At 36.4% G+C, this 25818-nt stretch overlaps 1 protein-coding gene across 1 annotated transcript in view; it reads right to left on the bottom strand.

Annotated features, from left to right (window-relative positions):
• Positions 1-25818, bottom strand: part of TMEFF2 (transmembrane protein with EGF like and two follistatin like domains 2) — a 302147-nt gene that overhangs the window by 41671 nt on the left and 234658 nt on the right. The window lies entirely within an intron of this gene.

The following is a 25818-nucleotide window of genomic DNA, read 5'->3' as shown; positions in this document are numbered from 1 at the left end:
GAGCCATGGGTAGGAGTTGCAAAGAAGCAGATTTAAACTTGATGTAAAAAAAAAACATTTCCCAGCAATTAGAGCTATCTAAAAATGGATGACCATTATTCAGATGTGTTGTACAGCTTGGACAAGATGGCTTCAGGCATCTCTTCCAACTCTCTGAGATTCTGTGATTCCCTATTTTTCTTCCCTACTTCCTCTCCCACCCCCTTTAAAATGTTTCTGTGGTTGCCACTGTTCTTTGAATCTATCACATTCTCCTTTGTATTATAGATCAGAGGTGGTGAGTGTCTATGATTCTAAGCACCTAATTGAAATGATGGGTAGCTAGGTGGTGTAGTGGATAGACTACAGTGCCTGAAATTAAGAAGACATCTTTCTGAGTTCAAATCTGGCCTGGGCAAGTCACTTAACCCTGTTTGCCTCAGTTCCTCCTCTGTAAAATGAAATGGAGAAGGAAATGGCAAACCACTCCATCATCTTTGCCAAGAAACCCCCAAATGAGGCCATGAAGAGTTGAACGAGACTGAAGATTGAAATGATACTGCACCTAGCCCAGTGCTAGTAAGTAAAGTAGAATGTAAGCTCCTTAAAGGCAAGGTCTCTTTTTATTTTATCTTTCATCTCAGGAGGCTAGCACAAAGGCTTTCACATACCAGACCCTTAATGTTTGTTAAATGAATGAATAAATTAATGAATCAAGAATGATCATCCTCTTTAGGAGGGAAGCTTCCTGAGGGCAAGATTGTTCCATTCTTTGTATTTGTATCCCCAGCACCTAGCAGAGTGATTGGATCATGCATAGCTGTTTGGTAAATGTTGCTTGATCCATTGGTCAGGCAAGGAAAAAATAGTTGCCATTCAGCACAAAATTTCTGCTTTCCTTTTCTGCTCTGCTTTTTTCCACATAAAGGACAAGCTCAACTCTCCATTTGGCACAGGATAGACATAGAAAGAGTGCTGAAGACTGAAATAGCTCCCTATCAGTATTTCTGAGGGAAGCTGATTCTTGGTAGGAAGAAGAAAACATCCTGATTCATGAATCGCTTTCCTTTTAGCTTCATTGTGTCTACCTTATAAAATAACAACACAAGCCCTGGTTTCAGCAACATTATCTTTGAAATGAGTTGGAGTGTTAGCAGGATTAGTTAACTGACTGCTAAGAAGTAACTTTCCATATAGTGACCCAGGGGTATTCTATCAGCTTTATTTTATTTTGATACAGAAGGTACATTCAGAAAGCAGTTTATTTATATGTTGATGTAGCTATGTGACATTTTCAATGCCATACGTTAGCATATGAAGGTCTCTTTTTTTTCTTCTGTAAACAGCCTCTGCAGTGACTTCCAAAGTAATGTTTAGAACTATGTTTTCTATACAAGTTCTTCCCTAAATTAATACGACCGTATTTTTTCATGTGCTAAATGGAGCATAGAAAGCTGAAGCCTCAAACCTGGGATGCCAGGTGAAAGTTTGAAGAATAAATTATGATTCATGATCTATGATCAATGTCCTTAGTACCTATTGACTATATGATATTTAACAGCATAAACTGTTGGAGTAGATGTTATTTGTTAAATGGTATCTTGCATTTGCTTTTCCTATTACAGATACAAAGCATTTTCACAGACATTAACTTTAAATCTCCCTCAAAGTTCTGTGAGTCTGATAGAAGAGTTGTCATTCCCATTTCACAGAGGAAACTGAAGCTCAGAGAGTTTAGGCTGACTGTACCAAGTATATAGAAAGTGGAAGAAAAAGGACTAGAACCTAGGTCATAGAAATATAAAACTGAAAGGGACCTTGGAGATCATATGCAATCCCTTCATTATGGAAATGAAGAATCTGAAGCCCAGAGGGGCCAAGTAACCTTCTTAGGGTGACAGAGATAATAAACAGCAGAAATGGAAGTTGAAAACCATGATGTCATTGCAATTTTAGCTTAATATACCAAAGTATATAGCTATTACCAAGAGATGGTGCCTAAAAGAAGTCAGGAAATTTAAGTTGAAGGGAAGAGGAAAAAAAAAACCAAAATGTAAAATGTTGGATGACACATTACATTAAAAGTACTGAAATGGATAGAAGCTTGCGAAAAATTAAAGCAAATCACTGAAGTTTTAAGATTTATTACTTTTATTTTGAAAGTAATTTATAAGAATGCATAGTCCCCCATAGTTTAGGGGAATTGTACTCTATATGTCTTTTAAGATGTTTTACTTCATAACAATTTGCACGTATCACAATATTTTTAGTAGCAGTTTTTAGTAGTGCAATACCTCTGAGCCTTAGTAAACTCTCTTCATGAGTTACTCTCCATGAAAAAAAAATTACTAGTGGCCAGCCTTCTGGTAGATTGTTTTTGCCTTTATTTGTATCTGTAGTGCTTCATATGATGCCTACCACATAGTAAACACTTAATAAATGCTTGCTGACTGTTTGACTGGCTGACTGACTGATGCTGAACTTTTTAAAACTTAGCTGAAGTGGTGGTTGGCTAGCAGACACAGTGTGTCACCCAACAACCCAATTTCATATCCTTGTTAGCTTGGTAGGGCCCACTAGAGCATACATTCTGCTGGCATAAGTCCTCTCATGTTCAACAATGTCAAAAAACATCTTATACTTTTATTTTTTTCAAAGAAACAAAACAAAGAAATACAAGAAGAGTATGTCCAGTATGGATTTTTGTAGATCATGTTAATGTGACAAATTGGATGAGCTGACAGATAGTTGATGAATAATTTTGACATCACCCTAAAAATAGTGGAGGGATGTTTTCCCACTGACACTTCTCTCCTGGCAGATGGATATGCATGACCTGAGTTTTAAGACAGGTGTCAAGAATATTGATGTGTGGTGTAAGGATGATCATTTTCTTGGCCCTGTTGCAGAAGACAGTTTGCATGATTAATGATGCATCTTAGTCTTTTTTCTCCCAAGGGCAGAAGGAGATGAACCTTTGGCCCCTTGAGGAATATAAGGATTCTGCCTAAAGCGGTAGGGAGTGCAGCTTTGTTCACCTAAAAAAATGCCCTTTTCTTCTTTGGGGTGAAGAAGTGGTAGTAAAAAATACAAGTGATCTTGACATACGAGTTGACTGTGCCTGGTTGAATGATTACAACACGCTTCTTATTAAGAGAGGTTGCACTGCAGAGAAGGGAGTTCTGTTCAGCTCAAGAGGCAAGTGCATGGCAAGCCTGGGTGCTGACAGGAATGAAAGTGAAATGTGGTTCAGAAGGCTTCAAGCACATGTGGTGTCACTGAATACAAAGCACCCATCAAAAGAGAAGCTACGATCCAGGGCAACAAACAAGAGTTGATAGTGTCTATTCACAGAGCCCATTGTTTATGTTCATTTCAAGTTTGTGGAGACAATTTTCTGATTTAAATCAATAAAATATTGTTTCCAAATGCTGAATCTAGTGAGAAAGGGTTTTTCTTTCCCAAGAATAATACTGTTTGCTCAGGTTTTTAAAATGTCAGGTAGCGAAGTGAATGAACTATGCTATTTCAAGGGCTCAAAATGAGGCACAGAACTAATAATGGTTTGTAGATGGATTCCACAATACTGAGAGCCCTCTGTCCCCTGGAAATATGGAAAGTAGAGAAAGGAAAATTACACATTTTAAGGCATCATTGAGAATTAAATACAAATGGGCTAACTTTTCTTCATAAAAGAGGCACCATCCCTGAATGTATGGAGTCATAGGCACAGGTAGTGGATTTTCTTAGGCTATGCATCCCAGAAATTTTTCTTTTGAAGGTAAATAAACATTTATGGGTTACTCAATCAGAAAGGACATTATTTCTCATTCATCAAACTGAAACTTATCTAAACTTGATTTTTCTTTTTAGAAAAAGAACTAAACTTAAGCTAAAGAAACAAAATACCAAATTTTAGGCACATACTTTAGTCATATCTATGAATGGAATATTACTGGGTCATACAACATGATGAATATAAAGAATACAGAGAAGAATGGAAAGATGCATGAAAAGATACAAAATGAAGTAAACTGAAATTGGAAAACAACATCCACAATGACAACAACATAAATGGAAAGAAGAACAAAAGAAACTGAACATTGTGTAATTACAATGACCTAGCCTGGTCCCAAAGAAGAGATGTAAAAACACATGTCCCTCCTTTGCGTAGGTGGGAGACTATGGGTTTTGAATATTGTCTATACTATCCTGTCATACTCAGCTGTTATATACATACATATATACATACATACATGTATGTGTGTGTCTGCATATACTGAACAGCTTTGCACTTCTTAAAGAGTTTTGTTGTTTTTGTTGTTGCTATGGTTAGTTCTCTGGGGGCAGGAGAAGGGAAGGATATATTTAGAAATGAAGGTAAGTTTAATAAAAAAGATGTCAATACCATTTTAAAAAAATATAGATGCAATATGCCATGATGGAAAAAGTGTTGGACTTGGAATCAGGAAGACTTGGGTTCAGTTCTGATCTCAGTCATTTGCTAGCTTTATGACCTCAGCTAAATCAGCATCTCTAAGCTTAGCTTACTCAATTTAAAAGGGGGATAATGATAGCATCTACCTTTATTGAATCTTGAGAGGATCAAATAGGATAGTATATTTAAAGGATTTTGCAAACCTTAAAGCACTATTTACATTAAAAAATTGTTATGATTTAAATGTACTTCTCTGACATAATTGGTTGTGAAACCCATTCCTGCATGGTCCAAAGGGAAGAAATTCTTGATGCATGTTGCAAGTTCCTAAACAGCAGAATGATGGATGAAGAAGAGTTGCCCCACTCTCTCTCCATGTGTTTGTAAAGTAGTGCAGAATCTCATGGGCCTGAGATGATTGCCTGGAATAATTTATGAAAGTCTTCTCAAGCTTTCATTTCCTTTTAGTAGGGCACCAAAATGGCATCTTCCAAAGGGGAATAGTTGATGAAAACTTTTAAAATCTCCTCCATGTTTGGTTTAATTGAGGCTGGCTATTAAAATGCCAAACTATCACTTCCTGAGGGAATGTCATAATTCCCAAGTATGTCCCATGGAGTATGCTTTTGAATATAATTTAATCAAGCTATAGTTTTCATTTGGCATGTTAAGATGAGGTTACAATTTTTTGAGGCAGATACATTGAGCAATCATGTCCTCAAAACTTTGTATGTGTATATATATACATGTACACATATGACATATGCATGGGTATATGACATATATGTACATGTGCGTACACATAGGTCTCTTTTTGTGCTCAAACACATTACATCAGCTTCATGTAACTTTAGACTCAAAGAATTAAAAGTGTGCATTGCATGTTGGCTTCTAGACTTGGAGCCAGTAAAAGTCTGGAATCAAATTCTGTCTCAGTCACCTACTAGCTGTGTAACCCTTGGCAAGACACTCTAAGCCTCCATTTCCTTGTCTATTAAAGGAGTATAATAATTCTTGTAATATTTAACTTAAGATGGTTGTGAGACTTTCATTAGAAAATGTACTTAAACTTCTTTGTAATCTTTAATGGGCTAAATAAGTGGCCATTGTTGTTGTTATAGCGATCATTATAATTTAGGAGTGTATGTAGAAAAGGAGCAATTCAAAGGATCTCAATAACATTCAATAATGTGCCACTCTGAAAAGATGACAATATTCTCAAGCTTGTGTTTGGGTAAGAAAGGCATTATGGGGGTATAAACCTGATTTTTTTTTGTGGAGGCAGGGGAAAACTAATCTTATTAACATTTATCCTCACAGCAGGCCAACAATTATACCTAGAACTAAAGAAATAGGGAGATAGAATTGCAAAGTTTTCCAATTCTAGTTTTGCTTAAAGTTGGATCTAAGTTTAACATTAAATTTCAAGAATTAATTGAATCTCTCCAATTTGACCCATCACCAAAAAAATTGATGATTGTGTTGTCAGGTATTTTAAAAATGCACAAGTGTCAAATAGTCTCAAGCATATGAACCGACAAACTATATATCATTAGGATGCACACAATTCAAGCTCTGTTTTGAAATACATATTAGAATGATTTTCAAAAAATATATTACTTCTACCTAAAAAAAACCAAACAAACTATTTTGGTGTATTGTTTTTTGAGCACCCAAGTATATGACTTTTATTTTGAACACTAAACATTTCTGAAACTTTCCTTAAATGCAACTAAAAATGCCATTGTATTTCTCCACTTCTGGGATTTTTTTAATAGAAAAAAATAGTATAAATGCAATATGAATATGTACTTGTATAACCAAAGACAGAAGATAATGTTGTTGTGAAGTTGCTCATTTGTTTCAATACTGAAGTAATTACTGTAGCAAAATCTTGCTCGCTTATCATTTCCCAGCTTACATATTGTCTTTACTAATTTTTTTCATGCTATCTTTAAAATGGATTTTTTTAATAGATGCTTGTTATGGATCCAATGACTGTTCCTCTGTGAAATAATAGTAATAATAATAGCTAACATTTATAGAATGCTGTTAGGCTTGCAAAATTCTTTAAATATAATATATAATTTATTCCTCACAATCTTGAGGGGTATTATTATCTCCATTTTGAAATTTGGAAACCAATGCAGACAGAGACTAAGTGACTTGTCTAAGACTTAAGTAATTAGTAAGTGTCTGAAGGTCTTCCTGAATATAGATTCAATACTCTATCAATTGGGCTACTTAGCTATAAGACCAACATGTCTTGCTTCCCCTTCTTCACAATGCCTATCCCTGGGTACTCCAGAAAGGAATGGCACAAATCTTTGTAGCATGTACTTTACTCTATAAAGGATGGAGGTCAATTTAGTTAAGTGTTAATTTCAGTTAAAGGCTATCCTTCAATTTTCCACTTCACTTGTAATTTTTCTTAAAATCTTTGGGTTCTGAAGCTAAAGCAACATGGAAAGATTCAATAAAACAAAACTGATTTTTTTTACATCCTTAAAAGCTGCTGTATTTGGATTGCCATAGAAACTCCTTAAAACAATTTAACGAATTGTTCCTTGAATATACTTCCATCAACCAGATAAGTACCCAAACAATAGAGAACAACACTGAAATGCTCTCTTCAGCTTTGTCTACCCCATGTTCTAGCATATATTGGAGTGTGTGTGTGTGCATGTGTGTGTGTGTGTGTGCACGTGTGTGTGTGTATGGACACCATTAATATCTTTTATACAGACAGTATTTTATTGAGCAATTTGTACCAAATTTACAACTAGCAGCAAATATGAATTTTAAAAAATGTCAAATAAGTTTGAACAGAACAAAGTAAAAACGTAAGTAAGATGAAATGCATGCTAGAAATATAAAAGAGGTTTTGTGATATTATATTGGCTTTCGGTTTTCTCCAATTCCTTAAATTGCCTGAAGATATCCAAATCAAAATACTGTCTAACTTGATTTTAAGAACACTATATATTTTAGCCGTCAGCTCAACTTTCTCAATGACTGTACCACATACTTTTAGGTGAGGCCCTCAAGGGGACCTCTACCCCAAGGGGAGGTCATCCATGAAACAACAGGTTAGCGAGAGTGGGTTTGAAAAGATAACTGTCTTCTACAAAACTGGCCTACATCAATGCTTATAATTTGGGGGCTTGTGTCCCCTGTTTGGCCATAGGAGGAATCTGAGATGGTTCTGCATCCCTAAATTCCTGAGTGTGATCTATACCTATGTAGTCTTGGAATTCCAGGCTCCATTTTGGGGTACAAAAAGTAATCATGTTAGTTACTCTCTCTAAATTGAGGCTATATTTAATTAAATTAAGTTCAACAAACATTTATTAGGCACTTGCTGTGGGCATTGTGGCTAGGTATTATGGATAAAAAGATGAAAAATGACAATTTCTTTCTCTTAAGGAACTTCCAATATTATACAGTCCTAAAAGGAACCATAGGGTGTCATTTAGTAGAAACTCCTCATTTTACAAATGAGAAAAAACAGGCCTGGTGAAGGTAAACAACTTTCCTAACACAGTTTCAGATGGTTTGGAATACGCATCTTTTCATTTTCATTCTACCATACTCTTTTCACCATACCTGAGTGCCTCCTAGTTCACAGATCTAAATAAACAAGGGTACTTCAAAATATAAATGATTTTATGATGAGTATGCTTATTCCCACTAATCAGAGAAATTTTAGTGTTGTAGATCAGTGTATCATAGTCATATAGAAAAGGGGAATTTTAATCCACATGTAAGGATCCAGGCTGGCCTCATATTGGCTTATTTTTTAAATGTAATATTATATGTGTTTTATTGTATTTTTATTTATTCTGTTAAATATTTCCAAATTACATTTTAATCTAGTTCAAGTGCACTCAGGAGTGTTGCAGGATGCAGCCAGTGGACTATATTTTTCATACCTTGGTTGTAGATAACCCCAAAGTATGGAAGACTTCAAAATCTTTTCAGTTGGCTTTGGAATGAATGGATCAAGTGATTATTTCCCCCTCTGGGTTTACTTTCTACTATGTTTTGATTAAGAAACTATAAAATTTGGTTTTAGTGTTCAAGTACATATTGATTACTGATTAAACAAATCTATATGGTAGGTGGCAGAAGTTACTGTGCTATAGCAACATCTAACATGTATAACTGAGAATTAACTTTATGTAACATTTGTATGGATATTAATCTTCTTCTTCTTCTTCTTCTTCTTCTTCTTCTTCTTCTTCTTCTTCTTCTTCTTCTTCTTCTTCTTCTTCTTCTTCTTCTTCTTTGGCAATTGGGGTTAAGTGACTTGCCCAGGGTCACACAGCTAGTAAGTGTCAAGTGTTTGGTCTGAGGCCAGATTTGAACTCAAGTCCTCCTGACTTCAGGGTGGGTACTTTATCCACTGCCCCACCTAGCTGCCCCTAGATATTAATATTCTGGCACTTCTATTGCTATTGTTTTTTGGAGGAGAGAGGGAGAATATTGGGACCTATGATTCCATTTCTATGGAAGAATCTCAGGGTAGAAACACCTCCACTGATGCAGATCGGCAACTTGTCTGAAACTGAATTTTAGATCATTGCTTGGGACATTGAGAGGCTGTGACTTGCCCAGCGTCACCTAGCCAAGATTTGTCAGGGCCCATGGGACTCGAACTCAGATCTTCCTGAAAATGAAGCCATCCTTCTATTCACTATGGAACAGTGCCTCTTATTGCTCTGGTGTTTCCCTTTAAAAAAAAATTCTAAACTTGTAGGCTATATCATAGTTAGAGGCAAATGTCTCCATCATCCCTAATGTAGATATTTCAGCTCCTTAGTCAATAGGGGAGTGGGTGGGAAATCATTGGTGGAAGATTTGTTAAATAATTGTTGAAGTATATACACAATCAATCTGTGGAAGTGAATTCTGAATGCATATTTGTCTAAAAATGCAAATTGTTTAGCTATACAAAGATTATTTACCAATAATATTTCCTGAATATTTAATCTTTGGAGGACAAATGGAGTCTTGCTTTTTGACTCATTTTTTAAAAATGACTTTTATTTAATCATTTCCCCAAGCCAGACAGACATTTGTTTCCACTATTAAATGAATGTTTAAATGAAATACTCTTGGGAGGGGGGCATTCTTCTGTACAACACACAGAGCAGTAAAGCTCAGAAAATAGGAAGGAGAGAGATTAGAAGCAATAGGGATTTTTTTTTATCAGCCTGAAATGTATTTTAAAGTAATATTGTGTAACACTATCAAAAATTGATAATGCTTATCATAACAATTCTCCACAGGATCCCCCATTCCAAGTCTATGTTGGTATAATTAAGAAACACATTCAGTTTACACTTTTGTCATTAGAGACTTTCATACTAACAACGATACCATAGGCTCTCATGGCATAGGTAGGAGGAATTATTGCAGGGAGCCAGGCCAAGCCTATTTGCTAAAAATAATATATAAATGTATTTATATATTTAGGTACATGTAAATATGCATATGTAGATGCATATACTATGTATACAGACACATTGAAGTATATACACACACATACACACATCATATATACATATATACATACACACATTTGGCAGTGAGTGGACAGGATTCTTTGTAACATTTGTTAAAGTATGGAGTAAGGATAAGTATGATTGTTTATACACATATATATACACACACATACATACATATATACATATACACACACACTTATAGCAGATTTCACCATACAGAAGGACATAGAAATCCAGGACTGCGTATTGCTGGCTTCAGAGGCATTTAACTTTTAATTTGATTCCTGTGTACTTAATAACTGGAGAATGAGCAAACTCTGAAATAACAACATAAAAAAGAATATTGAACAGATAAACGAGCTAACTACATTCAATAGGGCAATACTAATTTTCAGACTGATTTTCATCTATTTCTACTGAGTCTTTCCTTGGTGCAGAAAAACACCTTTTCCACTTGCAGATTCAATGAAGACCTGCACAATTTTCAAGTCTGAGTTCAAAGCTGTTTTAGTGAGCATTTTCACGGGTGGTGGCTCTTATAAGCTACAGTGCCTGAAATTTGATTCACAATTTAGATTTTTTCCAGATAATTGTTGAGCTTAGATTCAAAGTTCAAGAGTCTTCAAAAGGAGTAAGCAGAAGGGACAAGATACAACTAATGAAGAGAAATGGATGTTTTTTTTTTCCCCTCTGGGAGATTTAGTTTTATAAAGAAAAAAACAGATTTGCAGGCAGAAGCTCAGAATATCATCATCTTAATACATTTTTTCCAAGCCTCAAACAGTCAAGTAGATGTGATAGCTGAATTTTTAATATACCTAATAATATGGGTTCATACAGTTGGGGTATGTCTTTATTAGCAAAATGGAGCAATATCCAAATACTATGAAAATGAGATACTTTTGAAACTGCAGGATTCATGCTTATTGGTTCAAAGAGAAACACTATGGGAAAGCTGACATTGTACAAAGCAGCAAGATGGCTTCTATTGAAATTAAAGGCATGTCATTTATACCTCTACTTTAGTCAAGCCTTTGAAAGCCAAGGATCTTCTGAATTCCTTCTTCCATCTATGAGTATGTTATGCTTACTGTCAATGAAAGAAACAAATCTACAGTAGTCAGAGGCTATGATTCCTAGGGATGAAATGGAGCTGACATTGGTGTGGTACAATGGAAAGCAGCACTTCCTCTGGGTTCAAATCTCATCTCTGATACTTACAAACCTATGTGACCTCAGGTGAATGAGTTACCTTTCCTGTGTTTTTGCCCTCTCATCTGTCAATGGAGGGCACAGGACTAAAGCAGGGGTGGGGAACCTGTGGCCTCGAGGGCACACATGGCCTCCTCGGTACTCAAGTGTGGCCCTTTGACAGAATCCAAACTTTATCACTCCTGAACTAGAGGATTTTGGGGGTCCTTTCTAGATTTATGATGGAAGCTATTTCACTAGGCATATCCAGATGTGTACACCTAGAGGACATTTTCTTTTTTTCCCCTTTGCTTTATATACTTATAATCTCTTTGATTTTAGGGATCATTACTCTGATTTTGGTCCCACATCTTCAAGATTTGTGTTATATTTATATATTGACTTAATAATACCTGAAAACCAAAACTTATGATTGGAAATATCATCATGGAATTGTCACAGGGTGCTAGAACTAGGAGAGATTGTAAAGGTCAATCTCCAGTCCTCCCTTTTTGTTTTTCAGAGAACTAAGACCTAGAGAGAGCAGGTGATTTGTCCAAAATCCAACAACTAGTCAATGATGAAGCAAAACTTAGTACCCAAATTTTGACTTAGTCCAGAGCTCTATTCACCACTCCATAGTATCCTTACATGAAATGAAGCAAATGGCCACACAGCACATATGTTATATTTGTGCAGCCATGAAATGGTTAAACAAAATGCATTTTAAAAATTGCTAATGTGTTACTTCCTTGTGTTCACACTGTGGAACATAAAGAACACAATTTGAAGGATCAAGTGAAAAATGCAGTTTGAAGGGCTGTGATCATCATGAGGGAGTTCTGCTAAGTGATAAGCACTTCTGCTAAACTATTGAAATTCTATTATTAATAGTGAAACAACTATATAACATTTACATAAATACTTTTTACATTAAATTACATTGTCCAGAGGAAAACTGGATCTGTTGCATAGTGGTTAAGCTACTGAGTTTCAGACTCACACATAGTTTTTAAAACAGATCAACATCTTATTCTTCAAACAACTGATAATATGGCATTGGGGAAACATGATATCATTCCTTTTGCCTAAGTATGATTTTATATATGTACACACATATATACACATATATGTATGTATGTGTATGTATGTGTGTGTACACACACATATGTGTATGTATATATATATATATATATATATACACATATATACATAATATATATATGATCACTGTCTTGAAAAGTTGTCCTCTAAAAAGGGAGAATATATACCTGGTAAATAGGCAGCTAATATCAACAGCATTTATATATACAGTGTAGCTGGATATCCTGTAGCTTCAACTCCATTTTAGCTTTGGAGCCAAGAAGGAGGTAACATTCTTTTACCATAAACTTGTGGAATGGGCAAATGACTATTAAAGAGGCCTAATTTACCCCAGAGAATGGCATTTCAAATATGGAAACATACATAAATGATGCATGGTGAATTCAGGAACTGGGGCAATAAATGGCAATTGTGTTTTATTTTGTTCCTGGAGTGTCTACACAAGCCTAAGGCTAATTCTCCTTTACAAAACCTTCATCTTATTGCAGATACCATTCTTGTGTTTATCTCTAGTCTCTAATATAAGATAATATTACAAATGACTGGCTACATAATGTCATGGAGAAAATAGGAAAAGTATGGGAGTTTATGGGAGCAGGGACAATGGTGATATAGGGCCTATAGCTAGCTTAATAAATTTTATGGAGCTCTACTGTAAATTCCAGAAGGGAATTAGTTCAATGATGACATCATCCCACCCTCCCAAAATCTTGAGGATAATTTATTGGCAGTGGGTGATATTTAAGGCAAGCTTTAGTGACTCTATAAAAGTCTAAGATAGGCTATTTGTTTGCTTGCCCATTTATTTGTTTGTTTATTCATTCATTCATTCATTTGTTTATTTATCTAAATGTAGATGGTGACTCTCATTGTACAAGCTTTTGTCTTCTTTGTCAACTATTACTTTCTCAGAGTTCCAACTATTAGACTCAACATTCCTCTAGGTGAGTTGGTCTGTATGTTTATGGACAAATTAAAAAGCTTCCATTTTAAATGTTGATTTTTCCATGAGACAAATGGCATTCTCTACATGATTGCGGCATAAAACAATTTTATGAATTTATCTCTATTTGCAAAATAAAACAATGAACAAAAATATTATTAGGTTGGCCCTCATTCCTTTACACACATATATACACACTCAAATATCTTACTACTTCAAGTAAAAAGCATGACAACAAAATTCCTAATGCTAATACTTGGAGTCAGTATGATCACTTCTATGTTAAAAGATTTTGGATTCTTTGGTGTCTGGAACATTTACTTTCCCTGTTTCACTTGTCCCAAGGTAGAAATATTAAAAGAATTGGAAAGGTGTTTGGCCAAATAATATGATGTTTCTATAGGAAGCTTATAAAAGATAGACACTAGGTGAAAAAGAATAGTATCTCCCAAGAGCATCTCCTAGTAATGTTGTTGACACGGTCATAATACTCTAAGAGTCCCAAGGAGGTGCACATCATGGGTATAGAGGTAAAGTCAAAGCTTAAGACCCTGTGTTATGGGGACGTATCTTTTCCTATTGCAGGTCATATAGCTATGGGAGTTATGACATAACAGAGTAAGCAACAGCCCATTTTGAATATCTACCTGACATGTGAAAATATTTTGAAAGGCAGCCTCTCCTCAAGATGGTAGAACAAATTGATGAAATGTTTAGTGAAATTTATATAATTTAGTTTTGGACTCTAAAACTGGTTTCTCTTTCCATGTTTTGTGCCTGGGCACAAACATGGGTTTGGTGTCTACTTTTATTGCTGAAGGATAATGGGTAAGTTTCTAAGGGGCCAACTTGTTAGGAGATATTCTTTTCTATATTCTGTAGAATTTGAAATTACATTTCCCAATGAACATATAATAATGTTAATTCTGCAATCAACTGATCTGTGGATGCCCCATAATTTCAAGAAGACTATGGTATTACAGTATCAAAAAATTTCAGTGTTGGAAGGGATCTTAATGACCCCTATCCAAACTATACTTGAAAAAGATTAAATGATTACCCTCTGCACATATTCAACAAGTAGTCATCAAGTCCCAATCCTATCCAATGAGGAGGAACCTACTGTTTCACAAAGCAACTCATTATACTTTTGGATGACACTAATTGTAAATCTGTTTTTCTTGTAATTGGTCAATCATTGCTGTGTCTGACTCTTTGTGACCCTGTGGGCCATACTGTCTTGGCAGAGATATTGGAGTGGTTTTCCATTTCCTTCTCCAAATGATTAAGGCAAACAGAGGTTAAGTGCCTTGCCCAGGGTCACACAGTTTGTAAGTGTCTGGATTTGAATTTAGGTTTCCCTGACTCGAGGCCCAGTGCTCTATCCATTGAGCCACTTAGCTGCCTCCTACTTAAGCCTAAATTTCTCTCTCTGTCTTTGTCTCTCTTACCTTCCCCCTCTCTCCTCTACCCACCATTGCTCCTAATCCTGCCCTCTGGGAAGCAAGCAAGTAGAACAAATCTAATTCATCTCCTCCATATGAGGGACCTTCTTCTACTGGAATAGAACTACATTCTCCTTGAATCTTCTCTTTTCTAGCAATAAAGCACAGCAAAATTGAAGTCAGCATCAGTTATCATGTGACTTTACAAAATCAAATATCTTCAGGAGAGCTGGGTGGTGCAGTAGATAGAGCACCAGCCCTGGATTCAGGAGGACTTGAGTTCAAATCTGACCTCAGACACGGAACACTTACCAGCTGTGTGACCCTGGGCAAGTCACTTAACCCCATTGCCTAGCCAAAAAAAAAATGAAGTATCTTCAACCAAAGAAATAAAAATCCACCTTACTTCCATGTAAGAGTGAAATAATGAAGTTTCTCAAAATTTAGGCTTTTATGAAAGCATTCTATTCTTTCCTAGGAGGAAGACTGTTGCTAATTTTTTGTTTTTGGCTAGGCAATGAGGTTAAGTGACTTGCCCAGAGTCACACAGATAGTAAGTGTCAAGTATCTGATGTCGGATTTAAACTGAGGTCCTCCTGACTCCATGGCTGGTGTTCTATCCACTGCACCATCTAGCTGCCCCCAGGCCTGTTGTTAATTATTATTAAAATATGCTAGGCCACAGAATGTAAAGAAATATGTACAGAAAATTGTATGTATCTTTAGAATTATATGCATTTGCCTCAAGACTACCTATCCTTTTTCTTTCTCCTTTTGAACAGCTTTTCTTACTATGCCATTTGGTATTTGCCTATTTGACAGCTGGGTGTCATGTACCACCTCTACTGATCTTTTAATGAAATCATGTATTAGCAGGGCATTCCCTTAGAATTATTTGTCAAGCACCCTCAGGATACACACTAGCATCTTAATGGTGAGGAGAAGCTTCCTTGAATAATGGAAAGAGCAGTACTGGTATTTGGAGTCTTAAGACTTGGGTTCAAATTGAGATTCTTCTGTTGACCTTGAGCAATTTAATAAAGATTAATTGAAATCACATTACCATTTTGGTCCTCAAAACCTGATCTATAAAAGCAGGTGGGTTGGATTGATCAGGGGTTCTTAATCTGGGGTTAATGGGTAGATTTCAGATGTCTGTGCACTTGGATAAGAAAAAAAATATTACAATATAATTAATTTCCTTTTTATTCCAATGAATTTTATGTCAAATTATTCTGAGAAGGGGTCCATAGGTCTCCTCAGACTGCCAGAGGGGTCCAAGTCACAAAAAAGGTTAAGAGCTGCTAGACTAGATTATCTCTAAGGTCCATTCCAACTCTAATATTTATGATCTTAATTGAGAAAACACTTATTTAGTGATATACTCTACATTTGTATCACTATATGATTGTTCTGTTCCCTTCCTTCCTTCTTTATCTGAGTAAATAGGGTTATTTTTAGGCAAAACTATGAATGGGATGAAGCTGCTTTAAAACCCACTGTCTTCTCTTTCTATATATCTTCCTTTTCAAGTTTTAATTGCCCTCAAGTACTTCACCCTCCCCCACTGAAGGGACATCTCAGCCTATAGGCCTATGGGTGACTGTTGGACACCCAATTCTGGAAGCTTTTAGAAGGAGAGACCCAAGGTACAATCACTGGTTCCTTTTAACTACATTATTTATTTGGCCAAGAGAGGAGCTGGGCCACACACATAGTCTATCTGATCAGTTATTCCCACCCCACCCCCAGCTCATTACTCCAAAAGGCTAGTCTCTTCTGTAAGTAAGCGTACATTGATCACATATCTTTGTCCTTGTTCCTTTACCCTAATCTTCACTCTGCACTCCCAGATGTTTGGGATCCAAAGACTATTCCCACTGTGATGTCTACCTGACCAATGCTAACATCCCTGGCTGGGTTCTCTCTTTTGTCTATAGAACTGCATCACTAGTTAGGTCTTGTGGTTGAAATTTTCCATTACTTGAGCCCTTTGGCATGTGGGACACCTCAGTCATGAGGGGAAGAATAGTTCAAAGGCCTTTAGTTTGGGAATTCTGCTTAGGTATCATTTGAATCTATTTGAGTACATTGGTATTGCTTATAAGCATAAAGGTTCATGGAACCTTAGGAGTCTCATAGCCTTTTGCACTTGTTATTGGTTGAATTAAGAGAATCAATGGGCCTGTTCTAAAGCATATACCATGACCATTGTGCTTCTTGGTCTTTCTCTTGGAAGAGCTTCTTTGAGATAGAAGGAGAAATAATAATAAATGAAAATTTAAAAAAATAGTAATAGTGCATTGGGATTTGCAAAGAACTTTACATTTGTTACCCCATTTGATCCTCAATAATACTTTTAGGAAGGTACTATTATTAGCCCATTCCATAGATGAGGAAATTGAGTCTAAGAGGTTAAGTAATTTGCCATACAGCTATTGTCACACAGCTAGTGAATGTCTAAGGCAGGATTTGAACTTAAGTTTTCCTGAACCAGCGGTCTAACCACTCTGAAAATTAGTTACTGCATTTTGGGGGTTATTGTCCTGAAAGCCACACGTTGATTTGAAATACTGCATACAAAGGTCACTGACTGCAATTCCAAACTTACACCACAAACTTGTAGAATGGGACCCTGCAAATTCAGTAAAGGATAACTATAAAAATTTATCAGTGTGCTGCTCTTCATTTACCATATCCACTTGTGATAATAGAATTAGAGCTAGACAGACCTTGTGAGCCATCAAACTCGACCTTCCCATTTTACAAATGAGGAAACCAAGGCACAGAGAGCTTAAGTAATTTGCCCAGGGTCACACAGCTAATATGTATGTGAGACAGGATTTGAACTCAGGTATTAGTCACTCTGATTCCAACTCCAACACTGTGGTACCATGTAGCTGATATAGAAGAAAATCTCCTGAAATTATTTTCACAAAGGATCTAATAAGTAGAATCCATCACAAGATCCTACCCAAATGTTAAATCATTTTAATAATGAGATTCTTGTGCTTATTTTGCCCATAAGGATTTATCTCAGGGGTTCATTATCCATTTCACAAATATTTATTTAGCATCTATTATGTTCATAGATCTTTGCTTGTCATCATAGTGGCTAGAAGACATAGTATTTGCCCTCAAGAGAGGAAGCATGGTTTAGTGGCAAGAGAACTGGTTCCAAAATCTGGAAAACCTGGGTTCAAATTCCACCTCTGAAATATACTGGTGGTATGACTCTAGGGAAACCACTTAATCTCTCAGTGTTCTAGGTAAATCTAATTTTGAAGTAGGAGAGGTAAGGAAAGGGAATAAGCACTTATATAGCACCTACTATGTGCCAGTCACTATCATAAGTGCTTTATAAATATCTCACTTGAACTTCACCATAACCTTGTGAGGTAGGTGCTATTATTACTCCCACTTTACAGTTAAGAAAACTGAGGCAGGCAGAGGTTAAGTGACTTGCCCAGGGTCATATAGCTCGTAAGTGCCTTAGGTTAGATTTAAAGTCAGATCCTTCCGACTCCAGGCCCAGAATTCTATCCTCTGTGCCAACTGCCATATAGTCTCCATAACTATAAATTGGTATTCACCTGAATTAGTAGAAAGAGATTCCTCACCTAGTTGTTCCTTTATGTTAGACAATTACAGATTCAGTCCCTATTCCTATTCTATCTGACTTCAAAGAATCCACAGTTTCGTAGGGTACCTTAATTGAGTACACAGGTAACTACAGTGCCAGACAGTATATGGTAAATTCCATAAAAGGGAATGCAACTAATCCTATAGGATTTTAGAAGAGGAAAACATCATGTCTGGCCAAGGTGGTAGAGATGATTAGGGACATGGTGGCATTTTAGCTGGATCTTGAATTATGGGCAAAATATTGTTTTGGTAGAAATAAGGGAGAGGGCAAGTGAGGGCATTCCATGGAGGGAAGTATCATGAGCAAAGGATTAAGGTGGTAAAGGGCAAACCATGTGAAGGTTCATAGGACTCTTTGCCTAGAGTGTGGTGGATGAGTAGAGGAGAAATAGCTGCAGTGGTACATTGGAGCCAAATTATATAGCCTTGTACCCTGTGCTGAGGAGTCTGGATTTTATGTGTTACTAGGGGAAGTAAGGGAAGGAAATAAACATTTATCTAGCACCCTGTATGTGCCAGGTACTGGTAATACTCACCTTGAATATTCAGAACAAATGAAGGAAAGGAAGATTATCTTTTCAGCCCTATCTACACAAATAGCCATAATCCATGTATCTTTTAAAACTACTATACTATGGAGTTAAGTAAAAGCCAACAGTCTGTATATGCAGCCTCATTTTTTGAATCACAGTCAGATTTTTAGACAGAAAAGCAAAGAAATGTAATTACCAAATGTGGTCATCAAATGTGTCCTGATGGCACAGATGATGGGAATAATGTCATTGAGCCTTGTTGTCTTGTTCTTTTAAAAGCATGGGGGAAAAAAGGTATTTGTCCAAGGAAAAGGTCTCAAATTCCAGTAGTACTGTGTGCTATTTTAAAGCTCTGTGGGGATAATCCCAACATAAGAGTCTATAAGCTTGGAAGAATATTCTTTTACCAAACCTGTCTCCTTAGCTGGGGATGGCGAAATATCCCCCAGTCTGAGGCCAAATCTTAGAGAACATGAAACACAATTAAACAGGCACATTTAACATATTTAATGGGGACACTCTGACTCTAAAAAAAAAGAGTCAAAGTTCCTGATCAAAGACACACCGAGACCTTAGGTCTCATGAAAAGAGGCTGCTTTCAAGAGATTTAGATGCAGACATGAATAAAGCAGGTAATGATGATCTGGCTGCTGACTGCATCTCTCCTATATACACACAGTATGGGGGGATTGAAGACTGATGTGTCTATTGGCCTCCCAGTATCCCCCAATTCATATGTACACACAGCACATAAGAATTCTTAAGGTATTAATACATATCTTGAATATCACCTGTCTGTCACTCACACTTACACATTTTTTCCCCCAACTTTGGGAAAGAGGATTTGGAGCTTAATGCTAGCTTATTACATTCATTTTGATCTTATTAGGAACAATTTATACCTCTTACAGTTTTTTAACATGAAAAGAATTATCACTTTCTAAAATTTCATATCTCCTCTGCAATTACAAATTTCCAATAGCATCTCCAATTTTTCTGTAGCTTAGGGCATGGATGTTTGAAGGACTAGAGGTAACCATAATAGTTCACATTTTTTAAAAGGATTATGAAATGCTTTGTTCAAAACAATCAAGTGAGGTAGGTGCTATATTTATTATTATCTACATTTCATAGTTGAGAAAACTGGGGATTCAAGAGCTTGTGACTCCCCCATGGTTATATAATGAATCAGTTTCAAATCCAGGATGCTTACCCAGATCCCCAACCCCTAGATCCAATGCTTTTTCTGCCACAGAAAAGACAACAGGAAGTGTATGCTCCTTTTTTTCCTTTTAGGTGGAAATGAAGAATCTAATAGTACATTCAAGGCATAGGCAAATGCAAAGATGTGGGAAAGGGCAGGAGAAATCTAAGGACTCATAAGTTTATGAAGAACATTGAACATGTGGAGGGTAGGTAGTGGAATAGAAGTTTCAAAAGGTATAAGGTTGGAACCAGATGAGGGAGTACCTTAAATGGCAGGGGAGGGAACCTACACCTTATTCATTGGGTGACCAGGAACTATCAAAGGCTTTTGAGCAGATAAGGATACAGACAAGACTTGTGAGTTCATTGGTTTGGGAACCTAGGGAGATCCCAGGTGAGGTAACTTCCTCTGTTTACTACTTCTTGAAAATCAATTTCTTCTCTATAACCTATATTCTTAGAGAGTTTCCCAGAGCACTATGAAATTAAAAAAACTTGCCTAGGGTCACTTAGCCATGTCAGGTGGGGGACTCGAACCCAGGTCTTCCTGGCTTCAAGACCAGTTCTTTTTTCTTTGTGCTAAGTCTCTCACAATGTTTAAAACAACAAACAAAGGGAAAAAAAGAGACTTTGGTGAAGTGTTAACATTGATGGAAGCACTCTATAGAGTCTGTGTTAATTTGCTATTCTAGTTATGGCAGACTGAGCACTGGATTTGGTATCAGGAGCTTTATCTGAAATCCTGCCTCAGAGGCCTACTAACTGTGTGACCCTGGGCAAGTCATTTAACTTTAGTTAACAAAGCTTTAGTTTCCTTATTTTTAAGTAGGCATAATAATAGCACCTATTTCATAGGGGGTACTGTAAGGAACTGATGAGATAACACAAATCTTGAAGTGTTATATTACATGCTAGCTTTTTACTACTACTACTACTACTACTACTACTACTACTACTACTACTACTACTACTACTACTACCACCACTACTACCACTACCTGTACCAGCACTACCACCACCACCACCACCACCACCACCACCACTACTACTATTAATATAGTCATTGATATGCTCTCCCATCCAAGAGTTGATTTGTTTCTTGATAAGTTTTTAATCCTCACATTAAATACTCTTGCCATCTGTCCAGTGTTCTTCTAAATTCCTTAATTGTTATGAATACATTTACACATGTTTCTAATGATAAAAATTGAAACAGCCTGAAAAATCTTAGAATGTGTTTAACTAGTCAGTGAAGTGGATTGAGTGACAAACCTGGAGTCAGGCAAACCCGAGTTCAAATCTGGCCTCTGATACTTATTAGCTATGTAACCCTAAGCAAGTCACTTAACCTCTGTTTGCCTCAGTTTTTCCATATGCAAAATGGGGGTAATAGTAGCACCTACCACGCAGAATTGTTGTGAGGATCAAATGGCATAATAATTATAAAGTGATTAGGACAGTGCCTGGCACATAGTAGGTGTTATATAAATGCTAGCTATTATTATGTTGGCTATTACAAAAGAAAAGGCAACTGTAAGAAGGTAATGCTCTGCAGCCATTGGGCAAAAGAGAGGTAGAACTCTCAAAGAAGAGCACAGTCATATGTTGTTTCTCCCAAAACAGCGACAACATTGTTCTCTTAAGTGACTTCACTTTTCTTGGTGTTGGTTTCATTAGTCAATAAAATGGGGTAGTTATTCTCTTCCTACCAACCTCATAGGAAGTCAAAGGATGGGGGCTTAAATTTCAGCTGATATGACTTGAGTCATCCTGGGCAAATTACTTCAGTAGACTAACTTAATTCCAAATATACTTATTAAGTACACATGATATGGAAGGTATTGTGTTAAGTGTGGAAGATACAAAAATGAAAGTCATGGAGTTTACAGTCTACTGGAAAAGTGGGCAGAAATACACACACACACACATGCATGCACACACACACACACACACACACACACACACACACACACACACATAACCTTTTGTATAAGATGAAGACATTTAGGCTAGATGACAGAAGAGTTAAGTAGATCCTGAAAGGGTAGAAGGACCAGACCCAAAGATGGTTGTCAACCTGGAACGAGATCTCTAGTGGAGAACGCTGGTGTAATAGAAAGTGTATTGGAGTATTAGTTTTGGAGTAAAAAGACCTGGGTTCAAATGTCAACTCTGCCACTTCCTACTTGTGTAGCCTTAGACATGTCACTTAATGTCCCAGGTCTTATTTTCCTCATCCATAAAAAGAAGAGATTGAACAAGATCTCTGCTTTTCAGCTTTAGATCTATGATCCTATAATCTCTTTCTAGCTAACAATTTCTACCAATGACTTAAACAGCAGAATAAAGGCAGGTTAATTGAATTGGTAGATGAGAGGAAGCTGGGTGAAATGTGTTTGTTCCATCAGTGTGCCATCTGTGTGCCAGAGAAGGGCACACAGCTTCCTTTTAAGGATCAATTTTCCTTTCCCCCTTATTACAATGAATAGAATTTTCCTCTTAAGCTATTCTCCAATATTTCTGTAATTCTCTTCTCACTCCATTAACATCAAATTCTACATAGTCAGTCTCCCCTTCCTTAACATTTCCTTCAATTTAGTTTCAGAAACATTTATGAGGCACACAAGAAATCATGTTCAATACTTGAGATGCAAAGTCCAAAATTAAATAGTCCTTTTCCTCAAGAAGCTTATATTCTACTGTGAGATACAATCTGGATTCAATTCAATTTTCTAGCCTTATTTCATATCAGTTTTATTCATGCATCCTGCCTTCTAGACAAATTGTACACTAGCTACTCACTGAAACATACATAGAGGCAGCTAGGTGGCATAGTGGATAGATTGCTGGGACCTGAACCAGGAAGATTTGCCTTCCTGAGTTCAAAACTGGCCCCAGATATGTACTAGCTGTGTGACCCTAGGAAAGTCATTTAACCCTGTTTGTCTCAGTCTGCTCATCTGTAAAATGAGCTGTAGAAGCAAATGGCAAAATACTCCAGTATCTTTGCCAAGAAAACCTCAGATGGGGTCACGAAGAGTCAGACATGACTTAAAATGACTGAACACACACAGATACATACTATACATACATATACACACACACACACACACACATATGTATATATAGTCTCCTACCCTTAATGTTCATATCATATACTTCCCAGCAAACAATAGACTAGAAAAAATAACCTTTTATTCATAATATAATGTAAGTATGATGAGTACTAGTTTATTCATCATAAAATGAAGTGGATTTGGCTGGATGATCTGTGTGGTTTATCTTGGCACTAAATCTTATTATTCTTTGGCACTTAGGATCAAATGAGATAAGTATGTAAAGTATGTAAAACCCTTTATGGCCTCCTATCAATGTCAGCTATTATTTCATTGTTGCTAGCCAAGCTTCTCCAGTAGATGCCTTCCTAAGTAGCGGAGGCCAGTGGTTGCTGTATTTGGCAGTGAGACAGTTTTAGTCTCTAGGCTAGGATATTCACCTCAACAGCCAGAAATACCTAAAAAGGCTAGAGAAGTATGGAATAGTTGACATAGTTTGGATGGATACCTCCATCTAGGATTTAAAACTAAAGAATTCGGTTTGTAAAACCATTTGGAGTGTAACTTTTGGTCAAATCAATTAAGTAATTTACAAACTTTGGCTCAATAAGATACACTTATGTCTCTGGCCAAGTACTCATCATATAGATATGCTGTACTGACTGCTTAGATGGAAAATTGTTGCTGATGGAGGATGCAGTTTACCTAATCAGCATGGTACTGGGCATGTAAACACAGCCTTGTGCTCATTGGCTGATGGAAAATTTCCAGAATCACATTTGTTTCATTATTAGATGTATAGTTTTAATTTCCTTTCCTCATTACCCTCTGTGTTCTTAAATTGGAATGTTTAAGAATAGCGGATACTTAAACATAGTTTTAAGTTTTACTTTTTACCTTAAGAGTTTTCTATTGAGATTTGTTAGATAAACAAGGTTTGGAACTTGAAGCATATGTACAGATAGAAATAATCTTGCCAGCTTTCTTTCAGTTTTACTATGCTTAGTAACATAAGCACAGATTAAAAAAAAAGACTGAAAAAAATATGGTTGAAGTAAAAGCACAGATATCAAAATGCACAGACCCTGTTTTTGAAACCTGTATATTATTTCCTTTTGGAATCAAAATCAATTGCAGAACCTATCTAAAATGGACTAAATGTTGTCATGCAATCAGTGGCAGCCCTGAGATAATAACAGCCTTGGCTGCTGGTGCAGCATTATTAAATGGCACACATATTTGCATTTTAAAATAGATCAGTTGAAAGAATTCTTCATCTTACTGCCAAGATTTAAGGCTGAAATATGAGTTTTCTTGTGTTTCATGCACTGACCACATTATGGAGAGTTCTGTGACCATCATATGCTACAAGAGAAGTCTGGAAACATTCCTTCAAGTCTGTCAAAGTAAATCAAGCACAGAAAGAAAAGTGATTGCTGAGGTTTTTGGTTTTGTTTTTTAGATTGATGAGTAAGTTACTCCCTCGATAGAAGTAGGGCACTATGAGAATACCCACGTTTCTAGAATAATTCCCAAGATGCATCTAGGAGGTTGTTTATACACTTAATCAGATATCATATTTATGTTATAATTCTTAAATGCACTGTAGTGCTAGCCTAAGGGCTTATATTTGTATTTAGCTTAGAATTTTATATATAAAAATGTAGCAGTAGCCTTTTTTATATGGCTATCCATGATAACTTTACGTCCTTAATACATTACTGCGTGCCATCTTTATAATGACAGCCAGCCAAATGAAACTTGAAAAAGTCAATTGTTTGGGTGTTTCCAATATTGGGAGATCAGGTGACATGTAGATAAAACATAAATGATTGGCTGAATTTTTCACTTTTGTTGTAGCTGACTTTCTTTTTTCTTTTTTTTTTGGGGGGGGTGCATCTTATACACATAACTATAAAAAAAAAGATTGTTAAAAGAAAGAGACCTTCAGAAAGAATGATTGATTACAACTATCCAGAAAGATAAGGTACACTTCATCTTTTGGATAAGTGTTGGCTGTACACTTCTAGGGCTATATCCCAAAGAGATCAAACAAATGGGAAAAGGACCCACATGTACAAAAATATTCACAGCAGCTCTTTTTGTGGTGGCAAAGAATTGGAAATTGAGAGGATGCCCATCAATTGGGGAATGGCTGAGCAAGTTGTGGTATATGAATGTGATGGAGTACTATTTTGCTATAAGAAATGATGAACAGGCTGACTTTGGAAAAACCTAGAAAGACTTATATGGTCTGATGCTGAGTGAAGTGAGCAGAACCAAGAAGACCTTGTACACAATAACAGACATGTTATGCAATGACTAAGATTGTTAAACTGAACCCTTCTCACCATTACGAGGATCTAAGACATCTCCAGAAGCCTTGGGATGGAAAATGCTATCCACATCCAAAGAAAGAACTACGGAAGTCAGATCACTCTCACTTATTTTTACCTTCTGTTGAGTTTTGTTTCATTTTTCTGATGGTTCCTTCTATTGGTTTTAATTTTTACTTACACTTCACTAATGTGAAAATATGTTTAATGGGCATGTAAATGTAAAGCCTGTATCAGATTGTGTGCCATCTTGGGGAGGGTAGGGGGGAGGAAGGGGGAGAAAAATTTTCAACTCAAAAGCATATGGAAGTGATTGTTGATAAATCAAAATAAATTTTAAAAAAAGATAAGTGTTGGCTATAAATTCAGATGTAAATGCTTTATAGCTGAATAGGAACCCATGGTATAGCACATGTATATATACAATATGAT

The sequence above is a fragment of the Phascolarctos cinereus genome, unplaced genomic scaffold (assembly GCF_003287225.1).
Source record: "Phascolarctos cinereus isolate Bilbo 61053 unplaced genomic scaffold, phaCin_HiC Scaffold_726;HRSCAF=1367, whole genome shotgun sequence".
NCBI classification, from domain to species: Eukaryota; Metazoa; Chordata; class Mammalia; order Diprotodontia; family Phascolarctidae; genus Phascolarctos; species Phascolarctos cinereus.
The sequence above is the reverse complement of the archived record's forward strand: the minus strand, read 5'-3'. Positions and strand labels throughout refer to the sequence as shown.